Genomic DNA, 21289 nt, shown 5'->3' on the forward strand with positions numbered 1-21289 from the left:
AGCCCGAGGGGCAGAGCCTGGCAAGCTACCCATGTGTATTGGATATGCCAAAAGTAGTAACAATAAGTCTCTCAATGAGAGACGTTACTAGTACCTGCTCAAACAAATCGATGAGCAACGGGATGACAGTGATACAGTGATACAGTGTACAGATTGAACAAATGCTTATTTCATTTGAATTTTCTGAACTTCTGTGACAGAAGCTAAAGGATAATGTAATGGATTCAGTTTGCAATAGTTATAGCAGGAAAGCATTTCCTCTTCTTTTGTGATGCTATAATTATTTGACATAGCTATATTGTTCACTGTCACTATTTATAAATATACAAAATATACAAGTATTTTAGCCAAATTATTTTAATCAGAAGAAAAAATTTAAATTACCTTTCAATTTACTTTGTCCTCAGAAAATAGTGTAGGTTCAATAAATTATAATCATCAAATAAGAATGTCAAAAGTATTTCAGGGCAAATATAACTTATTTCCAGACAATTACTACAATATTAGGCAATAGTATATTTTAAAAGAATTTTTTTACTAAATGGATAAAATAATAAATAATATAATTATAATTACATTCTTAGAAATTTTAGCAACAGTTTAGTCTCATTATTATTAGTTGGCTTTCTAATTTATGATTGATCAGTTTTAAATTATTTGTAGTTTAGACAATATTTTTATTTTTATTTTTTTAGATTATTTGAGGTTTTATTTTCATAGATTTCTTTTACAAATTGAGTCAATTGAAAAATTAAAAAGATCATCTTATAGACATCTAATAATCATTCAGACAAGTATCTTCTTTAATCCGTATATAAATATTAAATAAATGAAACTTTCATTGTTTACAATAAGAAGTGCATGCATATAAATACTGTTTGCAATAATTAAAGCCCTTACTTATCAATAATAATGGACATATTTGCCATGGACTTAGGAAACTAGAAGAGCCTAACATACATATAAAAAATTTCATATTTATAGTCTGCAACTGAACACTAAAACACATACATATTTGGAAACTATTATAGAGAGAAATGCTATTAAACTTGATCTAGAGATTTTTAATATGCAGTAATGTGTTTTGCAATTCAAAGGCAGATGTGGAGTCACCATTGAAGGAACATGAGTTACTGGTTTTAAATGAAATAAAACAAAAGCAAAAGCAAACTGGGTATCTGTTGAAACTGTGTATTTTTATAATGTAACCAGAAAAATAATTTTTGAATTCTTTGAACAGTGACTACTTCACTACTTGGATTCTGTGTATCATTAATTATAATATGTTTATAGAATGTGTCTTGCTGTCAAATTCTGGCACAAGAAATATTCCACGTGTACCCTTTAAAAAGTAATTTTGGTAGTGAGAAAAGGGACAATGGACAGGAATCACACCATTTTCTCTATGCTGGTTCCTTTCTAGCCACTGGGAAAAACTGGTGATGCTGTCAGGCATTCTGCCCAACCAGGCCAGCAACTTAGTTCTGACTGTTACCTGGAAATACTTCCTAAGCTCAAGTGATGGTGACACCCTAATGGCTTTGTCTTTGTGTACCCCCACAAGATTACTCTGCCATGGAAGACTGTGAATAACTCCCATGAAAGTCAGAATCAAGCCCAATGTTTTTCCTTTGTACTGTTTTGATGGGGTATGAATTTGGGTCAGACTGGAGTGATAGCATAGTGGGTAGGGCATTTGCCTTGCACGGTGGCCGACCTGGGTTCAATTCTTCTGTTCCTCTTGGAGAGCCCTGCAAACTACTGAGAGTATTCCGCCCACACGGCAGAGCCTGGCAAGCTACCCGTGTTGTATTTGATATGCCAAAAACAGCAACAACAAGTCTCACAATGGAGACATTACTGGTGCCCACTTGAGCAAACCTATGAACAACAATAGGATATCAGTGCTACAGTGTGACAGGGATTTGGATCACACCTATGAGCGCTCAGGAAAACCATAGGTGATGCTGAGAATTAAAACAGGATAGCCCACTTGCCAGATAACTGCCAACACCCCTGTACTAACACTCCAGCCCCAAACCCAAACTAGTTGTTGATTTTTTTTGTTTGTTTGTTAGACAATATTTTTAAACACCATCACGTAATATAGTATGGTTGTGGATATAGAGAAATACATGTCTGAAAATTCAACACCAACATTTTATGTGTGTGATACTACATTTTATTTTACATTTGCATGTTTCAAAAAATCCTTCCAGTCTTTAATATACATCGATGTCACCATAGTAAAATAACCATTATCCTGTCCTCCACAAGCAGAACTAAAAATCCATTTTATATTTCATATTTTATAATAGAGAATGTCCTTAAAAGGCCATTATTTTTTCCTCTAGAAAAATGAATTTTTTTAAATAAAAATGTATATGCAGTAATACTAATATTTTAAATGTACTATTATGATGCCTATCACTGAGTCTAGTGTTTTTCTTATAAGATGACCCTAAAATAATTCAATAAAATTCAAAATTAATTATATATCACATCATAATAATTTCAATATTACTTATAATAATTAATTTGACTTTCATTAAAATCTGCTGCAGTTTGGCCATTAATTACACAGTCAATTTTCATAATGAAGCTATCAATTTAGTTAGTCATGTGACTTGTACAGACCACTTTCAATGTGGTAGAAGTTTTACAGCTACTTGTAGCTTAATCTATTACCTCTCTTGGACAATATAGATAACTCTTTATCCTGAATGTTTCTTCTAGATCTGGAATATATTTCAAATTCCATTTCTTACCCTTTCATAAAGATATACTGTAAAAAACCTGGGTATAATAACTGGTTTCTGACATCTGTAAACATCTAACTGATTTAACCTGCTCAGTGGAACTGATGGGTGTTAGTGTTCATAGCATTCACTTACCCGGGACTAAGAATTGTGTAGATTTTCAATCCATATTTGAGTAGTTTCTCTCTGGAAGGTTTGAACCATCTTTATTTCCTGTTTAGTCAACTAGAGTACCATTTTGCTGAATAAAACACCTGAAGCTAACTGCCTCCCTTTCTCTATTTATTTCAATAAGCCATATCTTGTTTATGACCATCACTATTTTCTTTGGTGGGGGCGTCACACCCGGCGATGCTGAGGGGTTACTCCTGGTTCTGCACTCAGGAATTACTTCCGGCGGTGCTCAGGGGACCATCTGGGATGGTGGGAATTGAACCTGGGTCAACTTCGTGCAAGGCAAATGCCCTACCTGCTGTGCTATCACTCCAGCTTGGCAATCTCTTGCCCCCACACCTGGTTGTCTTCACCAGAGTCCCTCAGAGGGGGTGGGTTGAGTCTCCCTCCTCGCCCTGAGCAGAGCCCTGACAACCAAAGACCTCCAGAAGCCAGCCACAGCCATTCTCAAGGCCACTCCCCACACGCTTGGATGAGCCTCAAGCATGAGGGAATCCGAGGAGGAACTGAGGGGTGCGAGACCTGGGGCTGAGATCTCCAAGCCTACTCTGATTGAAACTGGGCCTCTTCCGCCCAGATCTCCCATTTTCCAATAGCTAGGCGGTCATACTCACAAACTGCCCTGGCGCCGTGTAATCCCATCAATGGCCAATATCCACACAATATAAAACCAAGCTCCCAGACATCTTAGTTAGCCTAAGTTCTCCCTCTCAGAGAATTTGGCAAGCTACCAAGAGCTTCCTGCCTGCACAGGAGAGCCTGGCAAGCTCCCCGTGGTGTATCCATATGCCAAGTACAGTAACAATAATGGGTCTCATTCTCCTGACCCTGAAAGAGCCCCTAATGCGGCACCGCTGGGAAAGGCAAGTAAGGAAAGGCTGCTAAAATCTCAGGGATAGGATGAATGGAGATGTTACTGGGCCTGCTCAAGCAAATTGACAATCAACAGGATGACAGTGATAGTGACAGTGACTATTTTCATAAGATAGAGATTAATTACAATAACAATGGAGAGTTTATTCTTTTAAGGATTAGTCCAATGTGTTCTGAAAATCTGCAATGAATTATGTAATGCTCAACAATAAAATTTTCATTTGATTTTGAAATCAACATATGTACATTTTTAGAAAAAATTTATTAGGACGGGTATTATATATAAATATTAGGATGGATATATATATATAAATGTTGAAAGGGTAGTGCCACCTTTTTTAAACTCCTATTTTATCATTTACTTTTTAATTATCATTATAACTCAAATCAACTTTGGTGTAAATATGGTTCTGGGATATCATATTTTTTAAAGCAACATCTTAAATAGAACATAATGGTTTTATAACACCTTATTTAAATTAAGATTATGTTTACCAAGGGCTCCATTTTAAAAGGTGGGTCTGTGATTAATTTCTGAATAGCTTCCTGTGGCAGGTACTCTAGTCAGTGGGGAGATGAGGGGGGATGACAACATGGGCATTCATATTGAAGAAATGGCAAACATTGCTATCTGGACCTACAATATACAAATTTCTACCTGTAAAATTACTTCTACTAAATTATCTTTCAGCTTATGGAAAATTAAAATCTGCTTCACTTAAATTTTATACAAGATACATAAAATCTGTGCAAAAATAATGCTGCCAAATTACACAGCAGAAATGCCATCTGCAGGGCTGAAGCGATAGCACATCAGGTAGGGCATTTGCCTTGCACGCGGCCGACCTGGGTTCGATTCCTAGCACCCCATATGGTCCCCTGAGCACCGTCAGGAGTAATTCCTGAGTGCAGAGCCAGGAGTGACCCCTGTGCATCACTGGGTATATCCCAAAATATGTATATATACATATATATATATATATATGTCACTTGATTTATTTTATGAGTAATTTGTTCATTTTCTAAGAGCAAGTTAATAAGTCTTCTCAAATAACTATCTTCAAGCAAAGAGTATGTTGCAGTTGTCTCAATATATAAAATATTCACCACTAAATGAAATCTTCCTAGCCACAGTTAAGTTCTTAGTTCTACATGCTTTTACACAAAGGCAGAGATGAGAAAGGGGAAGTATTACATTGTAATAAAACCCCCAAAGATCTGTAGCTGAACAAAGTTGGAAACTTATACAACATCAACAAAATATATATTCCTTTCAAAGGCATAGGGAGTTTTCCATAATAGAAGGCATGTTTGGTCAGATAAAACTCAATTTACAAAATAATTAGAGATACTAATAGGAATTACATACTAATTAAAAGATCAATAGATGGAGAGCACTTAACTATTATAAATATATTTACTATTGAAGGGGAAGAAGTGTTATAAAGCAATTGCTAATAATAAATCAGAGGTTATGTATCAATGACAATATAGTTTTAAAGTGAGATTTTAATTGCCCACCCTCCTTATTTAACATAGCAAGCAGAAGAACTGTAGCACTGTAGCACTGCTGTCCAGTTGCTCATAGATTTGCTCGAGCAGGCACCAGTAACATCTCTATTGTGAGACTTATTGTTACTGTTTTTGGCATATCGAATATGCCACGGGAACCTTGCCAGGTTCTGCCGTGTGGGTGGGATACTTTCAGTAGCTTGCTGGGCTTGCTGGGCTTTCTGAGAGGGACAGAGGAATCGAACCTGGGTTGGCTGCCTGCAAGGCAAACGCCCTACCGCTGTGCTATCACTCCTGTCCACCAGACAGTACATGAGTAAAGAAACAAGAGCCTCAAATGAGGAACTGGAAGAACTAGAAGTAAAATGTACACCACCCAAAGAATGAAAACAAATTCTTCCCTTGTACACAAGAAAAATTCTCCAGGATATACTACATACAGCAGTATAGTTTGAATGTCTCCAAAAATCATGTCACAAAAATAGAAAGCATATCACATATCTTTTCACACCACAAAACCAAGGAAGTACAAATTGAAATAAAATGAAAGTCAGAAACATTCATAACATTTGGAAACTAATCAATTAACTATAAATCATGTGTCAATGAAAAAATAATAAATTAAAATATTCCTCATGACAAATGTGACTAATGACACAAACTATCAAAACTTATGCGCCACAGCAAAAATACTATTATAAGGAAAGTTTTACAATAAAATTCATAATTTAACTTCAAAGCTTGAGCCACTAGAAAAAGATAGCCACAGAATCCCAAAGGAAGAAGGAAGAAAGAAAATAATAAAAATAAAAAAGAAATTGAGGATATGTAAAACACTGAGGCAATACAAACATTAAATTAAGCATGCAGTTGCATTATCTAATGAAGAACCAAGAAAAATAATTCCTTAGTTCGATTCATGAGGAAAAAAAGATGAAAATAAACAAATCACTTAAGAGATGAAAGAATAGAAATTAAAACAGACACCTCACTCAGAAATACAAAAGATCATTAAGGTGTTAATGTGAAAAGCTATGCCACTAGAAAAACTACAGCCTGAGAAATAAAATTTGTACTAATAGCTTTTATGAAGTCAACATTTCTCTAATATAAAAAGCAGAATTATTTCTAAAAATGAAAATTATATGCCAATATCACTAATATACATTAATGCAAAGAACTTCAGCAAAGTCTTGGCAAAAATCAATCTAACAATATATCAAAAGGACCATGAACCAGGATCAAGAGGGATATATATTCCAAGAGTACAAGGATAGTTCAATATACATAATTTGACTAATCACTATCACTATAACTATCACTATCAACCTGTTGCTCATCGATTTGCTCAAGCAGGCACCAGTAACATCTCCACATGAGACTTGTTGTTACTGTTCTTGGCATATCAAATACGCCATGGGTAACTTGCCAGGCTCTGCCGTGCAGGAGAGATACTCTTGGTAGCTTGCCGGGCTCTCCCAGAGGGGCGGAGGAATCTAACCTGGGTTGGCTGCATGCAAGGCAAACACCCTACCGCTGTGCTATCGCTCCAGTCCCAATTTGATTAACACAATATACACCTAACAAAAGATTTAAAAAATCATATGATCATATAAATAGGTGCAGAGAAAATTTCTGACAAAATATAATATACAATTTATAAAAACATGGTTCTGCTTGTAGAGCCTCCTTCTGGTTCTGGTTCTGTAATAACTTCCTAGTAATTACCACCTGGGCAGCGGATGCTATTACAAGTTATTTGAACAGTTTTGTAAAAATAGTGATTTGGGTTTCGTGGGGTTCTAGAAAAGGGTTTGAGCATTCAATAAATGATATATCATGTGAGAATAGCAAGTGGCTAATGGAGATAGAACTGGAGGTTTGTCTACAGAACTGAGCTTACCTGGAGGGGGAAGAGAGTGGGTTGAAAGGGTCCTTGGGACACTGGTGGAAATAAGTGGACATTCTGGTAGTGGGTATGGTGTCTAAACAATATATATAGGAATTAATCGCTAATAGTACTGCAAATCACATTTCAAATAAAATGAAAGAGGAATAGCAAAAGTTAAGAAAAAACATACATATGCTTGAAAAGAATGATGAAAAATAACTTTGTAACTAATTCATGGATATTCAAGAAAATTTTTTGAAAAAGAAAAAAGCTTATTATATTTCACCAAATAATCTCTATAATTATTGAATATAATTGTTGAATCCTGTTTTTAAGCAATCCTATCACAATTGAAATAAACCAAAACTTCACCTAAAATACATATATATAATATACAGAGACCAGAGTAATAGGGTGCTTGCCTTGCACATGGTTGATCTGGGTTCTGTCCCTGGCAACTGTATGGTCCCCCAAGTACTATGAGGAGTAATTCCTGAGTGGAGAGAAAGCAGTAACTCCTGAACACTGTCCCGCCCCAGAGAAAAGATAGAATATAAGTTCATGATTTAAAGAATAGAAAAATCAAACAGGCCAATCACACACAAGAAAAATGAAACAGGAATCAAGAATTTCCCCAAGTAGAAAAGTCCTCATCCAGATGGGTTTACCAATAAGTTTTATAACACCTTCAAACAGACTTACTTACAAGGATGGCTTATCATATCCCAATTAATACACCAAATCAATAAAAATAAAGGTTAAAAAATCACATATATGACTATATGAATCTATACAAAGAAAGCTTTCAATAAGATGCAACATTAATTCATGATAAAAGTCATCAACAAAATATATAGTTAAAGCAACTTTCCTTGATATAGTAAAGTCCATTTATAACAAACCCACAGCTAGCATTATTCTCAGTGTGAAAAACTAAAATCATTCCCCCAAGACCAGGCACAAAGCAAGGATGTCCAGTATCTCCACTATTATTCAATATAGATTAATAGCTCTAGAAACAGTAATCAGTCAATAAAAAGCAATAAAAGGGGCATATATTGTAAAATGAAGAAGACAAACTATTACGATTTGCTATAATTTTTTCACCATTGAGAGGTATCACATTACCTAACCTCAAATTATACCATAAAGCAATAGTAATAAAAACAGCATGGAACTGGAATAAGAACAGACTCTCTCTGTCTAGTGGGTTAGAAACAAGTACTCAAAGATAAATCCCCCAAATTATGAGCAACTAATTTTTGACAAAGTAGCTCGGTACACAAAATGTAGTAAAGATAGTGTCTTTAGAAAATTGTGCTGGTAAAATCTGGTAAAAATGTGGAAAATGAAACCATCCATATCTCACAGAAAGGTTAATTAAAAGTAGACTAAAGACCTTGAATTCAGACCACAATACATAAAATATATAAAATATAGGCAGACCATTCCAAGGTAAGACCACAAAGGTTTTCGATCATATGATTCCATTGGCATATAGTTCAAAAAAAAAAGAAAGAAAGCTAACACACAAAAGGGACATCAAATTAAAGAGCTTTTGCATGGTAAAAGAAATTCAGGCTAAAACTAAAAGAATCAATCATATAGAAGAGAGTATTTGCATGAAACCATGAAATAGTGGCTTAATATTCAAAGTATGTAAATTAGAGATGTGGTGAAAAGTTGATCCGTTGCTGGTGGCAATGATGCCTGGTTTAATCCCTATGGAAAACATATGGAACTTTTCTTTGAAAAGTAAGAAAAGTAAAAATCTGCCATCTGGCCTAGAAATTCAACACTCAAGACACAAAACATTAATAATAAAGGACATATGAACACCATTATTCATTGCAGCACATAACACAATACCTCAAGAGCTAGGATATGGAATCAACCCAGTATCCAATTACAGATGAGTAGATAATGAAGCTGTTATATATATATATATATACATATATATATATGCAAAACGAAGTACTCTGTAGCTGGAAAAAATAACTAATGTAATTTTCTAAGACTTGGATGGAAGTGGAGGCTCTGATGTTAAGTGATATAAGCCAGAGGAAGGGCAACTACCAGAAGATCTCATTTATCTGTGGTATATAGAGCAACAAGAAAAGGAAAGGCAGGTTATCAAAGAGGGATGGCTATATTACTCTAGACCCTAGATTATAAGTATGAGAAGGACATGAAAGGAGAAGAGATAGAAGGTGTAAGGCAAGGCAAATGAGAGGTAACATGAGCAAGACCCAAGAATTTTAGACAGATACATATATCTCACTTTTGTACCACTGATGTGCTAATTGCAGAGACAACAACACTTGAAGCAGGAGATTCAAACTATAATAACTAAACCAAAAAAGTGTCTGTCAAGGAACAGACTGGAGGAAACCTATGTATATGATGGAAGAAAGGTCACATGGTAGTTAGTTTGGTATTGGCACTCTGGATGCCTGAAATACTATCATGAAGAATTTTGTGAGCCATGGTGTCTTAAATATAAAAAATAAATAAATATGTTTAGATAACCCTAAACTAAACTTGGACAGATGAATATATATTAAGATGGTAATGACCATATACAAGAAATACACAAGCAACATCATGATTAATAAACTTAATTAACTGAAATTCTTCATTCTGAAGTCATGTAGAAGGCAAGGAAGCCCACTTTATTCACAGCTATTCAATATGTATTTGGACACCCTTGTCAAAGCAATTAGGTGAGAAGGGATATTCTTAGGAAAAAATGTTAAACTATCACTATTGGCAGATGATTTAGTAAAGAATATACATCGGATGCCATAATAACTAGAAAAAGTTATTATAGAAAAGGTTATTAATAACAAAGGTTGTTTCCTTTGAAACAACCAAGTTCATCTCTTCTATTGTTTCCCTCTTTGTGACACATTTTTCTGAAAACACTACTCTGGAACTTTCCGTAGGTATTTATTTGCATAGTTTAGTAGAACACAAACTTTATGCCACTGATCAGTTTTGTTCACTAGTGTATTTGCAGATAACTAAAGGACAGTTAGTTGGACATTCAGTAAGCCATCATTAAACATTTGAAGAAATATTTAATAAATGAAAATTCCAGACTAGAGAAATATTACAGAGCTTAAGGTGCTTGCCTTGAAACCGTCTAACCCAGTTTTCTGCCGAGCTGTGACCCGGGTGGCCACACGTTTGTGCGGCCGCTCTGATGCTGATCGACCATGATCTGGAGGCCAGTTAGACTACTTTTGGTACCAGCAGTTGCTTGCAGCAATGTCTCTAGACAGTGAACTATGCTGCCCCAGGAAGGGAAATGATGCAATTTCTAACATAAATCTCCCTGGACTTAGTTACTAAAATACCAAAATACAGAAATCCTAAACCGCGCGGCCGCTATTGTTTATCTCTTCATTCTCAGCAATGGAAAACTAATTATCAAATGCTTCCTTGCCAGCAGCGCTGTTTTTTGGGGGGAAATTCCAACAACAATAGTGAGTTTTGTGTTGAAATATGGAATGTAATCAAGGTAAAGAGAAAGTGAAGTGAAATTTATCAGCTACGCAGGTGGGAGGGCAGGGGGGTGAGAGGCATACTGGGGTTTTTGGTGGTGGAATATGTGCACTGGTGAAGGGATGGGTGTTTGAGCATTGTATAACTGAGACATAAGCCTGAAAGCTTTGTAACTTTCCACATGGTGATTCAATAAAACAAATAAATTAAAAAAAAAAACCATCTCACCTAAATTTTATCCCCTGCACCACATGTGCTCCCACCAACCACTGCCTGGATTGTTCCCAAACATACAGCCAAGAGCAAGCGCTGAGTATTGCTGAGTGTGACCCCTGCAAGGAAATAAAAAACATTTAAAAAAATGAAATTTTTAATCTGCTCATTATTTTTCAATCTTGATTGATTTTTCAATTTTTTAACTTAAATTTAAATTTAAAATTACAGAATTTGATTAAATACATAATTTTACTCTAAAACATGCATTTTTTTTTTTTAATGTTATAAAATTTTAATAAAAATGAATTTCCATTATGGCTGGAATTTATGGCAGTATTTACCTACACTATGAAATATTAAACACTTCTGTATCTTTTCTTTTCTCATATTTTTTTTTTTGACATTTTTTTTTTTAAATTTATTTATTTTTAATTAGAGAATCACCGTGAGGGTACAGTTACAGATTTATACACTTTTGTGCTTATATTTCCCTCATACAAAGTTCGGGAACCCATCCCTTCACCAGTGCCCATTTTCCACCACCCGTAAACCCAGTGTCCCTCCCACCCTCCCCAATCCCATCTCCCCCCCACCCCGCCCTGCCACTGTGGCAAGGCATTCCCTTCTGTTTTCTCTCTCTAATTAGCTGTTGTGGTTTGCAATAAAGGTGTTGAGTGGCCGCTGTGCTCAGTCTCTAGCCCTCATTCAGCCCGCAACTCTCTTCCCCCACATGGCCTTCGACTACAATGTAGTTGGTGATCGCTTCTCTGAGTTGACCTTTCCCCGGAACGTGAGGCCAGCCTCGAAGCCATGGAGTCAACCTCCTGGTACTTATTTCTACAGTTCTTGGGTGTTAGTCTCCCACTCTGTTATTCTATATACCATAGATGAGTGCAATCTTTCTATGTCTGTCTCTCTCTATCTGACTCATTTCACTCAGCATGAAACTTTTCATGCCCATCCACTTAACTACAAAATTCTTGACCTCCTTTTTTCTAACAGCTGCATAGTATTCCATTGTATAGATGTACCAAAGTTTCCTCAACCAGTCATCCGTTCTGGGGCATTCGGGTTTTTTCCAGATTCTGGCTATTGTAAACAGTGCTGCGATGAATATACATGTGCAGATGTTGTTTCGATTGTACTTTTTTGCCTCTCTGGGATATATTCCCAGCAGTGGTATTGCTGGGTCAAATGGGAATTCAATATCTAATTTTTTGAGAGTCGTCCAAATTGTTTTCCAGAAGGGCTGAACCAGTCGGCATTCCCACCAGCAGTGAAGAAGGGTCCCTTTCTCCCCACATCCTCTCCAACAGCGGTTGCTTTTGTTCTTTTGGATGTGTGCTAGTCTCTGTGGTGTGAGGTGGTATCTCATGGTTGTTTTGATCTGCATCTCTCTGATGATTAGTGATGTAGAACACTTTACATGCAAAAAAATGGGTTTAGACCTTGACCTGACACCATGCACAAAAGTCAGATCAAAATGGATTAAAGACCTCAACATTAGACCACAAACCATAAGGTACATTGAAGACAAGGTCGGCGAAACCCTCCACGATATTGAAGATAAGGGTATCTTCAAAGGTGACACGGAACTAAGCAATCTAGTAAAAACAGAGATCAACAAATGGGACTACATTAAACTAAAAAGCTTCTGCACCGCAAGAGATACAGTGACCAGAATACAAAGACTATCCACAGAATGGGAAAGGATATTTACACAATACCCATCAGATAAGGGGTTGATATCAATGGTATATAAAGCACTGGTTGAGCTCTACAAGAAGAAAACATCCAACCCCATCAAAAAATGGGGCAAAGAAATGAACAGAAACTTTACCAAGGAAGAAATACGAATGGCCAAAAGGCACATAAAACATGCATTTTATATTCGCATATTTTAAATGATAGACATCTATCTTCTTTGTAATTAGTATTTTGAGTATATAAATGATAAAATTCTAAGAAATTCCTCTAGAATAGGATCTAGAAGTACAACAAGGCTTCATTCAGAGGTTTCCCTGGAATATAACAGAGCTTCCTTAAGATACACTAGTTTCCTCTGTTCTTTATTTCAGTACTTATAAACATTGTCTTTAGTAGCTGTAATTACACAGTCCAGGATAGTTTGACTCTCAAAATTATGCAACTATGACATTTTGAACTTACAAGAAACTTACAAAAGAGTATTGTAGCTAGAAATTGCCTTGTTGCAATAGCTTACATGATACCTAATGCTATGCTTAATAGAGCATATTGGTTCTTAACATATAATTGTACAAAATAAATGATCTGATTAATATGTATATGCGCATTAATTTCAGAGAAAAATAAGAACCAGCCCAAGAGTACAGCAAGTAGGGCCCTTGCATTGCATGTGGCCAACCTGGGTTTGATTCTCCGAACCACATATGGTCCCCTGAGCCCTGGCAGGAATGATGCACGGAGCCAGTAGTAATGCTTACAAAAACAAACAAGCAAAAAGACAAAGCAAAAAAAAAATTCTAAAATAAATAATAGTAAATGTCAGTAATTCTGTAAAATTTGCTCTATGTTAAATACTGAGTTAAACTTTTAATTATTGTAATAAACTTATGATATGTTATGGATAGGTTCATAAACTGTCCCAGGTTGCACAGGTGGCTAAATAAGGAATTGGAAATTTGGTTTTAAATCCATCTGGGTACAGAGAGGGCCCTTTCAATCATTTAGCCTTATTGCTTCAGCCTGTCCTAGTCATAGCCAAATATCCTAAATCAGAGTACTCAGTCAAAGCATGTACCATCTGTACATTCTGTAGCATCCCTGTTCTACCAAAGGATTGCTTGCAGAATCCAGAGCAATCAGAAAGAGAGCCTGTTAATGATGCTAAGTGCATTTTGAATCACATCCTTGACAAAAATGCCTAAGGAATCTAAACTTGGCAGATAATCTGAGCATCTATCTCCAAGGCTGTTCCTGAAAGTAAGCCAGTCACTACAAGTGATATTTTTGTTTAAAATACTATTCATCAGTAGTAATCATGATCAATCCCTTCTTTCACATATCATGCCACATTTTAACAGCTGAAATCAGAAATAACACAGGGGAAGGTATTCCAACTTCCTCCCATCACCAAGATAAAAATTAGTTCACTATAACTATGTGGTTTCTTTAGTAGACATTATATTCCTTATCCAAAAATCTATTTTGTATTTCTATGTTGTTTTGTGTTTTGTTTGTAGGTGACACTGAAGATGCTCAGGAGTTACTCCTGGCTTTGCATTCAAGAATAATTCCTGACAGTGCTCTCAGGCCATATGGGATACCAGGATAGAATCTGGACAGTTTGTACAAGACAAGTGCCATACCCACTCTACTATTGTTCCAGCCCCTCCTTTGTATTTCCTTATATTTAACTTTCAGATATTATTTTTACCACACTGGCTATTAAAGCAGCTTAATTTTTAAAAAGTGAAAAATTATGCATTAAAAAATTACACAAGGTACATTTAGTTATTTCAAGGTTCTTAAAATTTGATCATCCAGGGGCTGAAGCAATAGCACAACGGATAGGGCATTTGCCTTGCACGCGGCCCACCCAGGTTTGATTGCCATCATCCCATATAGTCCCCTGAGCACCGCCAGGAGTAATTCCTGAGTGCAGAGCCAGGAGTAACCCCTGTGCAGTGCTGGGTGTGACCCAAAAAGCAAAAAAGAAAAAAAAATTGATCATCTAGAGGAATCGAAGGGTATATATTCTGTACTTATAACTCCTAAACAATATAGTTATAATGATATTTAACTTAAATTTTTTTTAACCATATTAATTGCAAAGTACTTCTATTTCATTAAATATTTTAAAACATTGATTTCATACATGCCTGCCCAAACAGTTCTTTCTAATTAAGGTTTACTTAATAAAACACTTTACATTGTAATAATACGTTATTTTAAAATATACCCTTTAAGTTTATAAATCATGTAGCACAGCATATCTATAAAGTTGAACCAAGGTCATAAAAACAAAGAATTACATTCAACATAAAGTAGGTTAACATTAAATGGCACTTAGTTTTCTCCGTGTTACTATATATCTAAAAGAGAATAAAGAATATTCTTAACTGAAAGGTATTTTATGTATTTTTCACTCAGTTATATTTTAAAATCCTTATCAGTGAAATTAAAGGAATAACTGTGGAGAGGGATAAGTAATATTAAATCCTAGATTTTACAGAGGTTGGGTTGTGAAGATATATTTCCTGATTATCATATCACTGAACAGAAATTACATAGAATGATCTAAAAAATACACATGCTAAATGGCAATATTCATCTCTGCACCATGGGAAAAAAGTGCTTCTGAAGGGAAGTGCCAAGTCTGAAAACCACACCCATGTGCCATGGAGAGCACATCTGCTCAGTACAGGCCCAGCCAAAATCTGCAGGTGTCAAAATGCTAGTAGTACACACAAAATGATGGAAATGGAGACAAATTATCTTTTGAAAAGTACCAATATTCCTAAATTTTGTGAATTTTGCATACATGCAGATGTTATTGTTCCTTTCTACTTGTCATGTTTTACATGGAGTTTTATAAAAGTCTAAATATGAACAGGAAAAATTGATCTCTGCATGATCACAAGAGCAACCAGATGACCAGGCTGTCATCTTATCAGTTCTCCTAGGAAATGGTTATCAAGCATATACACCATCTACATTCTTTCTAAAAAAGCAAGTTGGAAAGATACTCTGTCACTATTGAGAAAAAAAACTTTTCAGAGATATTTCAAAAAGGGTGCATGTAAATTGCAGATATTATAAATAATAGGTTCTATATTCACAGACTCTGAAGCCAGTAAATTACAAAGAACAGGTCATATGCCACTCATGTCATTCTTTTCAGGTCTACAAAATAGTTCTAGAGAATGTTATGAGAATAGCATCATAAATTATTATATAAATATAGTCCATGATAAGCTCTTCTCTGTCTTGAATATAGATACTCTATTGAACAGTGATTTGCTATCATACTGAAATACATTGTTTTTAAGTGTGATTGCACATATTTGAGTATCCTCTTAAAAATTTTGACAAATAGAAAATTCTAGCAAATAAGGTAATTTCAAAATAGTATTGTTCTAATCAATAATAAATGTGTTAGAACATATAATTTTAAAATTTTATGGGAATGGTCTGTTTACTTTCTGAATGATTCTATGAGATTGACCATTAGATCACTGAACAAGAAAAAATGTGTAGGTTAGCCAGAAGTCATACAACTATAAATGAAGTGGCCATACTGGAAACAAGTCTTTCTATTCTTTGAAATTCCTTTTGTTATATCATCTGTTTTTAAATCTGTTTTTATAATGCCAGTTTGAACCTCGCACAGATAAATTATCTAATAATACATAAACAGTCATCAGTTTAGTTGTACCCCATAAATTTATACATTGTCTTGTAAATGGCTACAGGCAATACACATTACAGTAATCCATTCACTATATAAATTACTATATAAATTTATATATTCACTATATAAATCAATCAATTAACTCAGAACTCAGAATTTAGAAAAGAATTTAGGTAGCTAAATAAATTACTAAAAATATGTAAGTAGTCTCTTGTTTATACAAACCTTGTAGCCAGAAATATCTACCTATTAATTATTAACCTATTTGAATGCTTCCTAGGGCTTCCGGAAAGTGTTTCAGAAGCTTTGCCCCACTGTTTTATTCTTTATTCTCCTGGATTTCCTACTCTGCTGTTAAGTAGACAAATCACGTTGGATTTAGGAGCCACTCTAATCCGGAATGTTGTCATCAACTTGACTAAATACATCAGAACATATTGCAAATAGATCATATTTATGAGGTTGTTGGTTAACAGGAAGTTTGAAGGGTCTGTGTTTGATCCAGTAGGCAATCCTTGCCAGCCATCTACAGAAATTCTGTCTTCCACTAAACTATAAGATAGGATTTTTCTTTGCCTTCTCAGGAGTTACTGGAACCTTGTCACATTACAGAGGTTATTTTTAATTTCCTTTAACTTAGAGCATTAGAAGTCTAAGTTATTATGTTCACGATCATGATATCCCGTTAATCACCGATTTCTGGGGCAAGCTCAGTAACATCTCATTTCGTCCTTTCCCTGAGATCTTAGAAGTCTATCTCGACTCGGCCCTCCTAACAATGTTGCACTGGGGGTCTTCAGGGTCAGGGGAATGAGATCCAGCTTGTTACTGGATTTAGCATATGAATACACTATAGAAAGCTTGCAGGGCTGTCCCATGTGGACAGGAAACTCTCAGAGTATTGCCAGTTTCTCCCAGAGGGAGAAGTAGGCAAAAGATATCGCTTCTGAGAGATTGCTTTTAAGTCTCTCTGGATTTTGGCCATTGATGGGGTTACACACACCTGGGTTCTTCTGCTGGTACCTTCATGCATGAGGCCTGTCTGAACGTGTGGAGAGAGAGACTTAAAAGCAAGCTCTCAGAAGAGAGTAATGCAGAGAGTCTCTTGCCCACATGCCTGGCTGTCTTCCCTGGGGCTCCTCGAAGGGGACAGGCTCCAGCTTCCCTCCCCACGCCGAGCAGAGCTCCCCGCAGCTGAAGACCACCGGAATCTAGCTGCAGCTGTGCTGGAGACCCCTCTCCACATTATGTTAAAGTATCATAAAAAAGGGAGAAATTACTAATAAAAGGAAAATTTACTATTGCACAAATCCCGTTTGTAACTTAATTTCTTTAACTTCTACAAAGTTATTTTCCCCAAATCCCATAATTCTACAACCTTCCTATTCTCAACATAAGATAATTTGAAAAATGCTCAGGATACACAAAAATATATCAACATCTTATTTTTTTTTTTACTCCTGGCTTTACTCCTGGATTTACTCCTGGCTCTGCACTCAGGAATTACTCCTGCTGTGCTCAGGGGACCATATGGGGTGCTGGGAATCGAACCTGGGTTGTCCGCATGCAAGGCAAACGCCCTACCCGCTGTGCTATTGCTCCAGCCCCTCAACATCTTAACAATAGGCTGGTTTCTTTGTTTTCCTGTTTTTTGTTGGTTTTCTTTTTATTATTTTTTTCCTCCTTCCCGTGCCACCAAGTTCATACCTGCTTAATAGTCCTCATAATATGGCAGACACCACACCGCTTCTCCCCGAAAACAGAAACAAAATACGAGAAAGAAAGATATTTCCCCTCCTCGGCCAGTGTGGGGCTATGGCTTAGTTCAAAGTCTAGAGACATGACTGCAAGCACTTGCTGGGACCAAAAGTAGTCTAGCTGGCCTCCGGATCTTGGTCAATCAGCAGCAAAGCGGCCGCACAAAAGCGTGGCCACCTGGGTCGAATCTTGGCGGAGCGCAAGCTAGTATGGGCTGCAGCCCAAGACTGCCAAGACTGTTTTAAGTTCATAACACATTTTTTTGTTTTGTTTTTAAATTGAATCACTGTTAGTTACAAAGTTACCAAGTCATTTATGATTGCGTTTCAGGCATACAATGCTCCAACACCAATTCTTTCACCAATGTCTGCAGTTACATTCCCCTAACCCCACCAAGCCAACCTCTATGTTAGGCTCTTTATACCTCCTATCAGCACTCAGTAGGTAGGTTTCTGAATTAACTCACAAAAAGATGTTCCATGTAAATTTACATTAGACATGTGGCATAAATGAATTGTTTTTCTCCTAACTGTGAAAATTCTATGATCATATTTTCATCAGATTGGTAAAAATTCTGATTAAATCAGATCTAAATTTTCTAACAATTTCATTTTATCTTAAAGTTCAGCTTTGCTTGTATTATCTAAGTGTTATTTTAACTCAGCAATGCCAATTCAACTTAGCAATGCCAATCTGTCTATACTGTCCATTTGTTTGTCTTTCAGAGCAGAATAAAAGACTCTATTCCATGATTTCAAAAGTGTCTAAGTTGCTTAATTTGTACCTTGTTTCAATTTTAATACCATTCAATCATAATTAATTGTGATGATCTTTTGGCTAAATTAGAAGCAACAGGCATCTCTGCAGGCAAGGAAAGGATAAGGGCACCTTACAAAGTGCCCTGTAGGTAACCCTAAGCTAATTTAAAGCTTGCTTGATATGTAGCCATAGACTTGAGTAAAATGGAAGGAGATTTTTTTAAACAGAATAAAAGTAGCAGTTGTATCCCTGCCCAGAAACAGTAAATTTGTATGAACATGGTGCTTTTCATTAGACAATCAATAATGTATTTTATTGGTTCCAGAACACTGCACAAAATCCGCTAGAAGTAATCCCACTCTACTGTTTTGAGTGTGAACACTACAATTAACCAAAGAAAAAAATAAATTAGTTTCTCTGAAATCTAAAGGTTTTCTAGTTGTAATAACCCAATTACAAATTAGCAAACTGTGAATAATCAGATTACAAAATAATCAGCCTTGGAGACAGAAGGGTTTCAGTAAAAATTCTGCAGTTTTCTGTTTAAGTTAAAGTTACAAGGAAATGTAGGACAAATGGAAATATCAGCAATTTTAAACTGAATAATTTTATCTCGACTATCAGATTTACTCTATCCTCAACATTGCTTATTTTTTGTTAAAGAAGTATGGACTTTAAAGGAAGAGTTATGACAAGTTAAGATCAGTTTTATACATTTGTAATTTAGCTTATTTTCTAACAAATAACTTCATTATGTACTGGTCTCATACTTCCTTATATTTTATCATGGGCATTATTTACCCAATTTTATTCAACTTAATTTCCATCATTATCATCATCATCATCATCATCATCATCATCCCGTTGATCTTTGATTTTCTTGAGAGGCCTCAGTAACGTCTCCATTCATCCTAGCCCTGAGATTTTAGAAACCTCTTTTTACTCGTTCTTCCCAACGATGCCGCATTGGAAGCTCTTTCAGGATCAGGGGAATGAGACCCATCATTGTTACTGGTTTTGGCAGATGAATACACCATGGGGAGTTTTCCAGGCTCTCCAATGTGGGCAGAAAACTCTCAGTAGCTTTCCAGGTTCTTGGAGAACTAGGCTATAAGATGTTGCGGCTTTGTGCTTCTGGGAGCTTGGTTTTATATTGTCTGGATGTTGGCCATTGATGGGATTACACAGCACTGGGGGCAGCATCTTGGTGTGACTGCCTAGATGCTGGAAAATGGGGGATCTGGGTGGAAGAGGCACAGTCCAGATCTGACCAGGCTTGGAGAACTCAGCTCCGGTTTCACACACCTGGGTTTGTCTGCCAGTTTTTTTCATGCATGAGGCTCATGCATGTGGAGAGTGGCCTTGAGCATGGCTGTGGCTGGCTTCCAATTACTTAATATTTAAGAATAATTATTAATCAGAATATTAATGCAATTGATAAAAGGCATAATTTGGTACTCACTTGCATCACTTGTATCACTTGTAGTCCCATTGATCTTCGATTTGCTCGAGCAGGCGCCAGTAACATCTCTATTTATCCCTGTTAGTGCTAGTGCAGCCCAATGATATCTGCTTGCTCCAGGAACAGGAAGAGCCTCAAATCGTTCATTCAGGGATTTGATGAAGAAATCTAACCATTTAGTTGGTGGGCGGCCACAAGGTCTTCTGACATCCCGTGGAATCCAGTCGGTAACGGCTCTAGTCCAGCAGTCATCTCTGAAGCGCATTACATGACCGGCCCATCTGATTTTTGATGCCTTGGCAAACGAGACAGCATCCATGATTTTTGACTGTCAACGGAGGTCAGAACTCCAGATTCCTTCTCTCACTTGAATGAGACATGATATTCCCAGCATAGCTCTTTCGATTCCTCTTTGGGATATCCTAATAGCATTCTCATTCTGTTTGCATAGGGTCCAGGTCTCTGAGGCATATGTTAGTGCAGGAAGAACGGTGGAATCGAAAAGATGTGCCTGGAGTCAGAGGTCCTTCGTTCTCTTAACCACCTCTTCGACGCTCTTGAATACATTCCACACTGCTCTCTTCCTCCTGCGCAGTTCTGGCACCAAGTCATCATCATGTTGATTTCTCAATCCAGATACACATAGCTGCTGCATTCGGAGATGTTTGTTTCATTGAGAGCAAATGGAGCTTCAGGGACAAGTTCTCTTTTCATGAACTTTGTCTTGTTGAGATTCAGCTGCAATCTGACCTTTCCACACTCGTGGTCGAAGTCGGCCAGCATTTGTGCCGCTTGGCTAATGTTTGGCGTTATAAGAACGATGTCATCAGCGAAACGGAGGTGGTATAATTGCCGACCGTTTATCTTCACTTCCATTCCTTCCCATTTCAGTCATGGAATGATGTTCTCAAGGGTGGCACTGAAGAGTTTCGGTGAAATGGTACCACCCTGCCGCACCCCTCTCTTTACATTAATGATCACTT

This window comes from Sorex araneus, chromosome 1 (genome assembly GCF_027595985.1).
Source record: "Sorex araneus isolate mSorAra2 chromosome 1, mSorAra2.pri, whole genome shotgun sequence".
In the NCBI taxonomy this organism is placed as follows: domain Eukaryota; kingdom Metazoa; phylum Chordata; class Mammalia; order Eulipotyphla; family Soricidae; genus Sorex; species Sorex araneus.